General features: G+C 47.0%; 1 protein-coding gene across 33 annotated transcripts in view; it reads right to left on the bottom strand.

The window, feature by feature from the left end:
• Nucleotides 1–12,520, bottom strand: part of MINK1 (misshapen like kinase 1) — a 67,388-nt gene that overhangs the window by 27,806 nt on the left and 27,062 nt on the right. The window contains exon 2 of one of the 33 annotated variants that reach the window (XM_063655769.1): nucleotides 11,670–11,787. The exons of the other annotated variants lie outside the window; for them this stretch is intronic. The gene's annotated coding sequence lies outside the window, so the exon portion shown is untranslated. The remainder of the gene's footprint in view (nucleotides 1–11,669; nucleotides 11,788–12,520) is intronic. 33 annotated transcript variants of the gene reach the window in all.

Genomic DNA, 12,520 nt, shown 5'->3' with positions numbered 1-12,520 from the left:
TGGCTCATGTCTATAACCCCAGTGCTTTGGGAGGCAGAGGCGGGAGGATCACTTGAGGTCAAGTGCTTTGAGACTGCTTGGCAGGTTTGAGACCAACCTTGGCAAGATAATAAGACCACATCTCTACAAAAAATTTAAAAAATTAGTGAGGCATGGTGGCATGTACCTGTAGTCCCAGCTACATGGGACGCTGAGATGGAAGGATCCCTTGAGCCCAGGAGCTGAAGGCAGTAGTAACCTATGATAGCACCACTGCACCCGAGCCTGGGTGACAGAGTGAGTGAGACACTGCCTCTAAATAAAAAATAAAAAATAAAAATAAAACAAACGAACAAAAAAAAGGGAATAAACTACTGCTAGATGTTGCAACATGGATGAACCTTGAAGACATTATGCTTAATGCAAGAAGCTAGTCACAAAAGGCCACATACTATGTGGCTACATTTATGTATAATGTCCAGAATATGCAAATCTAAAGAGATGAAAAGTAGATTAGTGGTTGCCAGGGGCTGGGAGGAAGGAGAAAATGGGTAATGACTGCTAATGCATACGGGGTTTCATTTGGGGATAATGAAAAGGTTCTGAAATTAGATAGTGAAGATGGCTGCATAAATCTGTGAGTATACCAAAAACCACTTTAAAATATTTTAATTTTTGTTAGTTTGTTTTTTGAGACAGGGTCTCACTTTGTTGCTGAGGCTGGAGTGCAGTGGTGTGATCTCAGCTCACTGCAACCTCCGTCTCCTGATCTCAAGCAATCCTCCTGCCTCAAACTCCCAAGTAGCTGGGACTACAGGTGCACACCACCACACCTGGCTAATTTTTACATTTTTTTGTAGAGATGGGGTTTCACTATGTTGCCCAAGCTGGTCTTGAACTCCTGAGTTCAAGTGATCCTCCCGCCTTGGCCTCCCAAAGCGCTGGCATTACAGGCATGAGCCACCACACCTGGCCTAAAATATTTTAAAAGGGTAAATTTTATGGTATGTAAATTATATTTCAATAAAGCTGTTATTAAAAATAATAATCCTTCAATATCACTAATAATAGAAGAAATGCAAATCAAAACCCAATGAGATAGCATCTCACCCCATTTAAAGGGTTATTATCAAAAGACAAAATGGCTGGGCATAGTGGCTCACACCTGCAACTGTAACCCCAACACTTTGGGAGGCTGAGGTGGGAGGATCACTTGAGCCCAGGAGTTCAAGACATGCCTGGGCAACATAGTGAAACCACTCCTCCACAAAAAATAAAACAGTCTCAAAAAAAAAAAAAAAAAAAATTGGCTGGGCGCAGTGGCTCACGCCTGTAATCCCAGCACTTTGGGAGGCCGAGGCAGGTGGATCATGAGGTCAGGAGATCAAGACCATCCTGGCTAACATGATGAAACCCCATCTCTACTACAAAATACAAAAAAAAAAGTTAGCCGGGCGTGATGGCGGGTGCCTGTAGTCCCAGCTACTTGGGAGGCTGAGGCAGGAGAATGGCATGAACCCTGGAGGTGGAGCCTGCAGTGAGCTGAGTTCACGCCACTGCACTCCAGCCTGGGCGACACAGCAAGACTCCATCTCAAAAAAAAAGAAAGAAAAAAAATTGCGCCACTGCACTCCAGCCTGGGCAACAAACTGAGACTCTGTCTCAAAAATAAATAAATAAATAAATAAATAAATAAATAAATAAATAAAATAATAAAAATGAATAAATAAAAAAATAATTTTTAAAAGACAAAAAAAAAAAAAAAGAGATGCTGCCAAGGATATGGAGAAAGGGGAACTCTTATACACTTTTGGTGGGAATCTAAATTAGTACACCCTCTATGGACAACAGTAAGCAGGTTCCTCAAAACACTGAAAATAGAACTATCATAAAATCAGGTAATACCACTGCTGGGTATATATCCAAAAGAGAAAAAATCGTCAGGTACAGTGGCCCACGCCTGTAATGTGAGCACTTTGGGAGGCTGAGGCAGGAGGATCACTTGAGCCCAGGAGTTAGAGACCATCCTGAGCAACATGGCGAGACCCTGTCTCTACAAAAAGTACAAAAAATTAGCTGGACGTGGTGGTATGCACCTGTAGTCCCAATTACTAGGGAGGCTGAGGCAGAATTGCTTGACCCTGGGAGGCGGAAGTTACAGTAAGCCGAGATTGTGCCATTGCACTGCAGCCTGGGTGATAGGAGTGAAACCCTGTCTCAAAAATAAATAAATAAATAAATAAATAAATAAATAATAATTTAACAATTAAAAAATTAGGCCGGGCACGGTGGCTCACACCTGTAATCCCAGCACTTTGGGAGGCCAAGGCAGGCGGATCATGAGGTCAGGAGATCGAGACCATCCTGGCTAACATGATGAAACCCCGTCTCTACTAAAAATGAAAAAAAATTAGCCAGGCGTGGTGGCGGGTGCCTGTAGTCCCAGCTACTTGGGAGACTGGGGCAGGAGAATGGCGTGAACCCGGGAGGCGGAGCTTGCAGTGAGCCGAGATCGCGCCACTGCACTCCAGCCTGGGCAACAGAGTGAGACTCCCGTCTCAAAAAATAAATAAATAAATAAATAAATAAATAAATAAACAAACAAATAATTAGCCAGGTGTGGCAGTGTGCACCTCTGCTTCCAGCTACTTAGGAGGCTGAGGTGGGAGGACTGCTTGAGCCTGGGAGGTTGAGGCTGCATGCAGTAAGCCATGATCATGCCACTGCACTCCAACCTGGAACAGAGTGAGATCCTGTCTCAAAAAAAAAGAAAAAAAACGAGAGAAGAAATCAGTACATGGAAGAGACATCTACACTCCTATATTTATTGTAGCACTGGTTATAATAGCCAAGATATAGCATTAACCTAAATAAATGCATACATAAAATATTGCATATCTATACAATCAAATATTATTCAGCCATAGAAAGTACTGAAATCTGTCCACTTGCAGCAACATGGATGAGCCCAGAGGATATTATGTTAAGTGAAATACACCAAGCACAGAAAGACAAACATCACATGGACTCTCTCATATGTGGGGACTAGAAAGAGCTGGTCTCAAGGAGGTGGAGAGTAGAACGGGGGTTGCCAGAAGCTGTGAAGGGCAGGGGGATGAAGAGAGGCTGGTTAATGGATTCAGAAATACAGGTGGATAGAAGAAACACTAGAAGGTTCTAGTGTTTGACAGCACAGTAGGGTAACCACAGTTATCAATACTTTATGATAAATTTAAAAAGAGCTAGAAGAGGGTTGGGCGTGGTGGCTCACACCTGTAATCCCAGCACTTTGGGAGGTCGAGGAGGGTGGATCACCTGAAGTCAGGAGTTTGAGACCAGCCTGGCCAATTGGGTGAAACCCCATCTCTACTAAAAATACAAAAATTAGCTGGGCGTGGTGGTGCATGCCTGTAGTCCCAGCTAGTCAGGAGGCTGGGGAAAAGAATCACTAGAACCTGGAAGGTGGAGGTTGCAGTGAGCCGAGATCATGCCATTGCATTCCAGCCTGAGCAACAGAGCAAGACTCTGTCTAAAAATATTAAAAAAAAAAAAAAAAAGAGCTAGAAGAGAAGATATGGAATGTTCTCAACAAAATAAATGTTTGAGGTAATGGATGTCCAAATTATGCTGATTTAATCATTATACATAGTATGCATGTATCAAAAGATCACCTGTATTCCATCAATATGTATAATTATGTATCAATTACTTTTTTTTTTCTTTTTTGGAGACAGTCTCACTCTGTCACCCAGGCTGGAGTGCAATGGTGCCATCTTGGCTCACTGCCACCTCTGCCTTCCAGGTTCAAGCAATTCCCCTGCCTCAGCCTCAACAGTAGCTGTGACTACCAGCCTCGCAAGTAGCTGTGACCACCATACCTGGCTAATTTTTGTAATTTTAGTAAAGATGGGGTTTTGCTATGTTGGCCAGGCTGGCCTTAAACTCCTAACCTCAGGTGATCCGCCCACCTTAGCGCCCCAAAGTGCTGGGATTATAGGCATGAGCCACTGTACCTGGCCCAATTTTTAAAAATTTTAATTATTATTCTTTTTTAGAGCTGGGTCTCACTATGTTGCCCAGGCTGGTCTCAAACTCCTGGGCTCAAGTGATCCTCCTGCCTCAGCCTCTGAAGGTGTTAGGATTACAATCGTGAGCCATTGTACCTGACCATGTAACCTATTTTTTTTTAACGCATTTTTTAAAATCCTAAGAGGCAGGGCATGGTGGCTCATACCTGTAACCCTGAGATTACAGGTGTGAGACACTCAGGAGACTGAGATAGGAGGATCACTTGAGCCCAGGAGGATGAGCCTACAGTGACCTGTGGTCATGCCACTTCACTCCAGCCTGGATGACAGAGCAAGACCCTGGCTAAAAAACAAACAAAAACACCCATCCTAAGAGCACCCACTATAGTGTGCAGTTTATTATTATCATTATTTATTATTATTATTTTTTTTGAGACGGAGTCTCGCTCTGTCACCCAGGCTGGAGTGCAAATGGCACGGTCTCGGCTCACTGCAAGCTCTGCCTCCTGGGTTCACGCCATTCTCCCACCTCAGCCTCCGGAGCAGCTGGGACTACAGGCGCCCGCCACCACGCCCGGAGAATTTTCTGTATTTTTAGTAGAGACGGGGTTTCACCATGTTGGCCAGGATGGTCTCAATCTCCTGACCTTGTGATCTGCCCGCCTCGGCCTCCCAAAGTGCTGGGATTCCAGGCGTGAGCCACCGCGCCCGATCTAGTTTTTTGTTTTTTAATTGAGATGCAGTGTTGCTCTGTCACCCAGGCTGGAGTGCAGTGCCAGAATCATGGCTCACTGCAGTCTCAGACTGCTGTGCTTAAGCAATCCTACTTCAGCCTCCCAAGTAGCTGGGACTACAGGCATGTGCCATCATGCCTGGCTACTTTTTTTTTTTTTTTTTTTGGTAGAATCAGGGTCTCACTATGTTGCTCAGAATTTGGTTTCTTATTCTTGGCTCTGCTGCCAACAGGCTGTGTGTCTAAGGACCACTTAACTTCTCTAAGTTCCCTTTCAATAAGATAGAAAACTTTCTTTTTTTTTTTTATTTTGAGACGGAGTCTCACTCCGCCACCAGGCTGGAGTTCAGTTGCGTGATCTCGGCTACCTGCAACCTCCAACTTCCTAGTTCAAGTGATTCTCCTGCTTCAGCCTCCCGAGTAGCTGGGACTACAGGCACACCCCACCACGCCCAGCTAATTTTTTGTATTTTTAGTAGAGATGGGGTTTCACCATGTTGGCCAGGATGGTCTTGATCTCCTGACCTCGTGATCCATCCGCCTTGGCCTCCCAAAGTGCTGGGATTACAGGCGTGAGCCACCGCGCCTGGCCCAAAAACTTTCTAACTCTATGATTCCAAACGCTCAGGTCCACACTCCATGAGGCTGCCAACCTAACGACGATTTATTCCTTCCTATCGTGTGCCAGAAACTGTGCTAGGCTAGGGAGTAGAACAGTGAGTAACTGAAGCAGTCCCTACCTTACTGGTGTTTACGTTCTGAGGAGAGAGGCACACATTAATAACCTCTACAATTAATTGTGTAATTATAGCTGTGGTATGTCTTTGTTTTCTTTCGTTGCATCTCAGATGACACAAATCCATGTATTGTTTCTTTTTTGAGACAGGGTCTCACTCTGTCACCTAGGCTGGAGTGCAGTGGCACAATCATAGCTCACTGTAGCCTCGAACTCCTGGACTCAAGTGATCCTCCTGCCCTAGCCTACCAGGTAACTGGGACTACAAGCACACACACCACTCTGCCTGGATACTGGCTTTTTTTTTTTTTTTTTTTTTTTTTTGGTAGAGACGGGTCTCCCTGTGTTGATCAGGCTGGTCTCGAACTTCTGGGCTCAAGCGATCCTCCTGCCTCAGTCTTCCAAAGTACTGAGATTACAGGTGTGAGCTACCATGCCTAGCCTATTTTAATGTTTTTTTAATAGATCACAACTTCATCATTTTATTCTATGTAGCTGTCCCACATAGGCAAATTTGTCCTTATGAGAAACAGGGGAAGAAAAAAAAAATCCTTGAAACTTTCCCCCCTAGTCCAGTGTCTGGTTATTTAAATATACATCTCATGTAAAACAGAAAAGATAAAAAAGTAAAGATAAAAATAAAAACGTATGGAGTGACACTCCTCCTGCTGCTGCCAAGTGTGTCTCTTGGACCGAAAAGGAGGAAGGAAGGTTTGGGTCGTGGAAAGAGCTCTGGTCTGTCTTATGTGCTGAGAAGTGCAGGGTGCCAAGAGAGCACACCTGACCGAGGCTGGGGAGCCAGGAAAAGGTTCTTTGGAAGAAGACATATTCAAGCTGCGGTGGTCTAACCGCCTTTCCAGTACCTTCCTCTGAACAATGAATGCTGTAATCTGCCCCATCCTTCCGGCCCTGATATTTACCAGTTTAGGAGCTTGCCCATATCAGCCATCTCAGAGATCACTGTCATTGTCCACTCTCCCCATAGGTCTTTTTTTTTTTGAGATGGAATCTCACTCTTGTCGCCTAGGCTGGAGTTCAATGGTGCGATCTCGGCTCACTGCAACCTCTACCTCCCGGGTTCAAGAGATTCTCCTGCCTCAGCCTCCCGAGTAGCTGGGATTACAGGCACCCACCACCATGCCTGGCTAATTTTTGTATTTTTAGTAGAGATGGGGTTTCACCATGTTGGCCAGGCTGGTCTTGAACTCCTAACCTCAGGTGACCCACTCCACCGCGGCCTCCCAAAGTACTGGGATTACAGGCACGAGCCACCAGGCCCGGCCCCCATAGCCCTTTATTTTATTTAATTAATTATTTATTTATTCTTTTTGAGACGGAGTTTTGCTCTTGTTGCCCAGGCTGGAGTGCAAGGGTGTGATTTCGGCTCACTGCAACCTCCGCCTCCCAGGTTCAAGCGATTCTCCTGCCTCAGCCTCCCAAGTAGCTGGGATTATAGGCATGCGCCACCGCGCCTGGCTAATTTTGTATTTTTAGTAGAGACAGGGTTTCTCCATGTTGGTCAGGCTGGTCTCAAACACCCGACCTCAGGTGATCCACCCTCCGCCTCCCAAAGTGCTAGGATTACAGGCATGAGCCACCACACCTGGCCCCCATAGCCCTTTAATAATGACACAGCTAGGCCAGGCAAGGTGGCTCACTCCTATAATCCCAGCACTTTGGGAGGCCGAGGCAGGCGGATCATTTGAGGTCAGGAGTTTGAGAGCAGCCTGACCAACATGGTGAAACCCCATCTCTACTAAAAATACAAAAATTAGCTGGGCGTGGTGGCACACACATGTAATGCAGCTACTTGGGAGGCTGAGGCAGGAGAATCTCTTGAACCCGGGAGGTGAAGGTTGCAGTGAGCCGAGATTGCGCCACCGCACTCCAGCTTGGGCGACAGAGCGAGACTCTGTTTCAAAAATAATAATAATAATGAGACAGCTAGCAATTTTTGAGCATTTTATTTGTTCCTGGTACTGCTGAGCACTTTAGAAGTATAATCTCACATGACAAGTGGGTACTATTGTTATACTCATTTCACAGGTGAAAAAGTTTACAACAATTAAACACTTGCCCAGGATTACACACAGCTAGGAAGCAGTGGAGCCAAGATTTGACCTAAAAATTTCACCTCGAGGCCTGCAGTGTGCTTTGCCTGGTCATAGCTCCTGTTGCCTAAAGGACCGGGTTTTCAACCATTTCCTCCCATTTCTAGCCCCAGCAACAGTTTAAGAAATGAGTTCCTGACCCCAGGGAGCCAGTCCAAGATTGAAGGAAAAAAGGTAACCTAAGGCAAACTTCCCCTTCAGCCATTTCAAATAAAAGGGAAGATGCCAGAGAGTGCATGGAGAGTCAAGGCTGGAGAGCCCATTATTATCTCAGGTAAAGGAAAGCAGAGGCCATGAGTGGGCAGAGCGGCCAGACTGTACACAGAGAGCACAGCAGACACGGAAGGAGAGGGTATGGGAGCTGCAGGGGGAGACAGAAGCGGGAGAGTGACCAGCTGACTTTAGCTATCCTCCGCTGTTACCATTAACCCAGAACCACCCTGTGGTTCCAGTTCCAAGGAACTGTCTGGGCTGCCATTCAGGTGCCCAGGTTCGAACAAGATTCTTTTTCTTTTCTCTTTTCTTTTCCCTTGGCATGTGAAGTGAGAAGGACATTTTTTTGGTTTTTGTTTTGTGAGGCAGGGTCTTGCAATGTTGCCCAGGCTGGAGTGCAGTGGTGCAATCACAGTTCACTGCAGCTTCAACCTCTTGAGTTCAAGCAGTCCTCCCACCTCAGCTTCCTGAGTAGCTGGAACCATGGGCATGCACCATCATGCCCAGCTACTTTTTAAAACCTTTTTTGTAGAGATGGGGTCTCACTATGTTGCCCAGGCTGGTATTGAACTCCTGGGCTCAAGCAATCCTGCTGCCTCAGACACCCAAAGTGCTAGAATTATAGGCATGAGCCACACGCCCTTCCAAGAAGGGTCTTGACTTTAAATAAAAAATAATATTGACAGCCAGGCACTGTGCTAAGTGTTTTACACATACCAACTAATTTTTTTTTTTGAGACAGATTCTCACTCTGTCACCCAGGATGGAGTGCAGTAGCGTGATCTTGGCTCACTGCAACCTCCACCTCCTGGATTCAAGCAGTTCTCCTGCCTCAGCCTCCCAGTAGCTAGGATTACAGGTGCCCACCACCATGCCAGGCTAATTTTTGTATTTTTAGTAGAGACAGGGTTTCGCCATGTTGGCCTGGCTGGTCTTGAACTCCTGACCTCAGGTGATCCACCCGTCTCGGCCTCCCAAAGTGCTGGGATTACAGGCGTGAGCCACCGCGCCTGGCCCACATATCAACTAATTTAATCCTCACCTAACTCCATGAGGTAGATATTATTATTATTCTCACTTTACAGAGGAGGAAGCAGGCTCAGGCAAGGTAAATAACTTGCCAAGGTCAAACAGCTATTTCAGTGGCAGAGCCAGGGTTTGAATGCATATAGCCGGCTCGAGTCTCTGCTGCATCTATTCCTTTATTGGACTTAGCTAGAGCAGATTCCTTCCAACCCAACAAGCCAGACAACAACATCTATTAAACCTTTCACAGGACTAAGCCTCATCTCCACAAGTAGAACAGAAGCTCCTTAAGGGCAGGAGCCATTTCTAGGTGGTACTTGGGTATACATAGAATGAGAATTAGGCAGCCTCACACTGAGATGGGTGCCTCAATGAAAACAGCAGTACTTTATCTGTACAGCTCTGAATCTATAACATACACAAAACGACTATTGTCGCATAGTGCGCATGTGGGGTAACAGTCTGTTGCTGCTTTCTCTCATTCACTAGAGCTTCTATTACTAAGCATGTCTTATCTCCTCACATTTTACATATACTAAAATGTGGGCCGGGCACGTTGGCTCACCCTGTAATCCCAGCACTTTGGGAGGCTGAGGTGAGTGGATTACCTGAGGTCAGGAGTTCAAGACCAGCCTGGCCAACATGGTGAAACTCTGTCTCTACTAAAAATATAGAAAGTGTCTGGGCGTGGTGGCGGGCGCCTGGAATCCCAGCTACTAGGGAGGCTGGGGCAGGAGAATCGCTTGAACCCAGGAGGCGGAGGTTACAGTGAGCTGAGATCGTGCCACTGCAATCCAGCTTGGGCAACAGAGTGAGACTCCAACTCAAAAAAATAAATTTAAAAAAATCTTTGGTTGATGGAGAGGCTCGGGAAGATATTATACAAGTGTTGGACTCAATTATTGAAGGGTGGGGCTCTGGGATAACAGACAGAGCGCCTCATGTGGGTCGAAATAGATGTCACCTGGCACTGTGCCCTGCGTTGTTTACGATGTATAATTACACATATTGCTTTTTTCAGCTATGAAGAGCCAACAGTGATGTTAACGCAGAAACTCTTGGTAGATGTCTCCTCTCTCGCAGCTCCGCATACAATGCAAGGCACTGGTCCCACCAGGCTGGCCCCGAGCAGCACATCCTCGTGACACTGCACTCGCCTCACTAGGGAGCTGCCTGTGGTTTGCTCCTGCTCCCCTCACAGCTCCAGGTATGTTTCTGAGTATATACGAGGTCACCAAATCCTCGCTGATTTAATGATTCAACGCCAGACAGAGCAAGGCAGAGCTGGGTTTGCTCAAGGAAAGCTTTTCAGAAGAAGCTGAGGAATAAGGGCTGGAGGGAGAGAAGAGGCACAAAGCTGGTGGCCTGAGGCAGGCAAGGGGAGGGCACGAGCTGTCCCCTCAGACTCTGCTCCTCTGCCTTAAATCCCCCTTTAACTATTTCAAGTGTATTAGTTTCCCCAGCTTCAAAAGCTTCCCGAAGGTGCTGCCTAAGGCTTCGGCATCTCCCCAGCACATGGCGCGCACTGGTGCTGTACAGTTATGGGACACAGCACCGTGGTCCTTCCACCTGCACCACGGTCTCTGCTCCCTAGAACTGACCAGGGGAGAACCAGGCATACACCAGCCTTGAGCCCTTGCTTCTTTGCTCTGCTGACCCTCAAGGGGCTCCCTGGACTCCTCCCACAGCTCCTACCTGGAGGGAAAACTAGGGGCAAATGTGAGCCCGTTCCCGCTCTCACAGTGCTGCCTGGGGCCCAGCATCAACAGACATTTTCCTTTCCTTTCCCCAAAACCAAAGGCATTTTAATGTAGTAGTAGGACAGACTGAGAGTAGATTAGAAACAAAGGGTTTGATTATTTCCCAAGAGAAAATGCAAGAGTTTATGCATAAACTGTTTCCAGAACACTGTCTGGTTGGGAGGCTGGGACACGAACTGAAGCCCAGAACCTAGGAAGCGTGAGCCAAGGCTGTGGGGCAAGGAAAAGGAGAGAAGGAGAAACCCCCGTCAGTCCCTCACAATCAGCATGTGGAAATCTAGAAATGCAGGAGAGGCCTGGAGTCATGGTGGAATCCAGGATGAAAGGGGTGGATGACTGAATGAGCAAAAGGAGGCAAGCACCAGAGGCTTGGGGTCACATTTCTTGGAAGTGGCCTGGAGCTGGCAGATGAGAACTCTGGCTGCCAGTCCTCATTCCACTAACAATAGCTCCTCTAACAACATGCCCCTTCCCTTTGTACCCCGCTCCAAATGGGGAAAGCAATTCCTGTGGTGTTGGCTTTGCATGTAGATGAAACCCTTTGAGGAGTAAAGGTTTTTTTAAGTACTTTAGCAAATGCAAACTGTTATTATCAATATTAGCCAGCATTTTTTTTTTTTTTTTGAGATGGAGTTTCGCTCTTGTCACCCAGGCTGGAGTGCAATGACAAAATCTCTGCTCACTGCAACCTCCACCTCCCAGGTTCAAGCCATTCTCCTGCCTCAGCCTCTCAGGTAGCTGGGATTACAGGCGTGTGCAACCACACCCGGCTAATTTTTGTATTTTTAGTAGAGACAGGGTTTCGCCATGTTGGTCAGGCTGGTCTCGAACTCCTGACCTCACGTGATCCACCCGCCTCAGCCTCCCAAAGTGCTGGGATTACATAGCCAGTGTCTTTCTTAAATGCCTGTCAAATAATGCTCCTGATTTATAAGCACCCTGGCTCTACCTTCTGGGTGCTCAGACACCAACAGAGAGAGAAGAGAATGAACATCCTGAGGAGTCACATATGCTAAAATATAAAGAGTAAGGTTGTGAGGAAACTGCAGGGGAAGCAGGTAGGTTAGGAAAAGGTATCCTCACTTTTCTGCTGACCGATGAGTCTTATAATTCTTGAATTTCGGTGCTGGAAAGGTCCATTAAACATTCCAGGAGATTCTAGGGAGCTTCCAGAATGGTAGAAGAACTGGAACCATAAAGCCTGGGGAAGGGATGGAAGTCCTTGGGAAAGAAGCACTAAACAGCCCAGTGGAGACAAGGAAGGACTGGTCTCTCCTGTGCTTCGAGCCCAGCAACGATTATTCACTCAGATATGTCCCGGCAGGTCCTGCTGCTAGAGCCAGTGCCGTTCCCAGACCCAGGCAAGGTGCCATCCTACCCCTGACAGGAAACAGGGCAGGAGGTGGGGCTGCCCTGGGTGCCTGGTGTCGGGAGGGGCCGGTGGGAATCCCGGGTATTGGGAGGACAAGGCAGAGTCAGCTAGCTGTGAGGCTAGGGGAGAAGACCTCTCTAATCTGGGAGAGACCCCTCCTTTCCTAGCTCCTTGTACTTCCAAAAAGGCAGGCTTCCTCCTGTTACTAACCATACCAGGACTGACTATACAGGGGCCAGAAAGACTCAGAGAAACCTGTGATAGAGAAAAACAGATGGGGAAGGGGGAGAAGAGAATTTCAGAGGACACTAGGGAAAGAGAATGGGAACTTGTGGTCTAAAGAGGGAACCAAGTCTGGCCAACATGGTGAAACCCCATCTCTATTACAAATACAAAAATTAGCCGGGCATGGTAGTGCATGCCTGTAATCCCAGCTACTCAGGAGGGCGAGGCATGAGAATCATTTGAGACTGCGAGGCGGAGGTTGCAGTGAGCCGAGACTGCGCCATTGCACTCCAGCCTGGGTGACAGAGCAAGACCTTGTCTCAAAAAAAAAAAAAAA

Source organism: Pongo pygmaeus, chromosome 19 (genome assembly GCF_028885625.2).
Source record: "Pongo pygmaeus isolate AG05252 chromosome 19, NHGRI_mPonPyg2-v2.0_pri, whole genome shotgun sequence".
NCBI lineage: Eukaryota > Metazoa > Chordata > Mammalia > Primates > Hominidae > Pongo > Pongo pygmaeus.
Note: the sequence above shows the minus strand (reverse complement) of the source record. Positions and strands in the feature narration are given on the sequence as shown.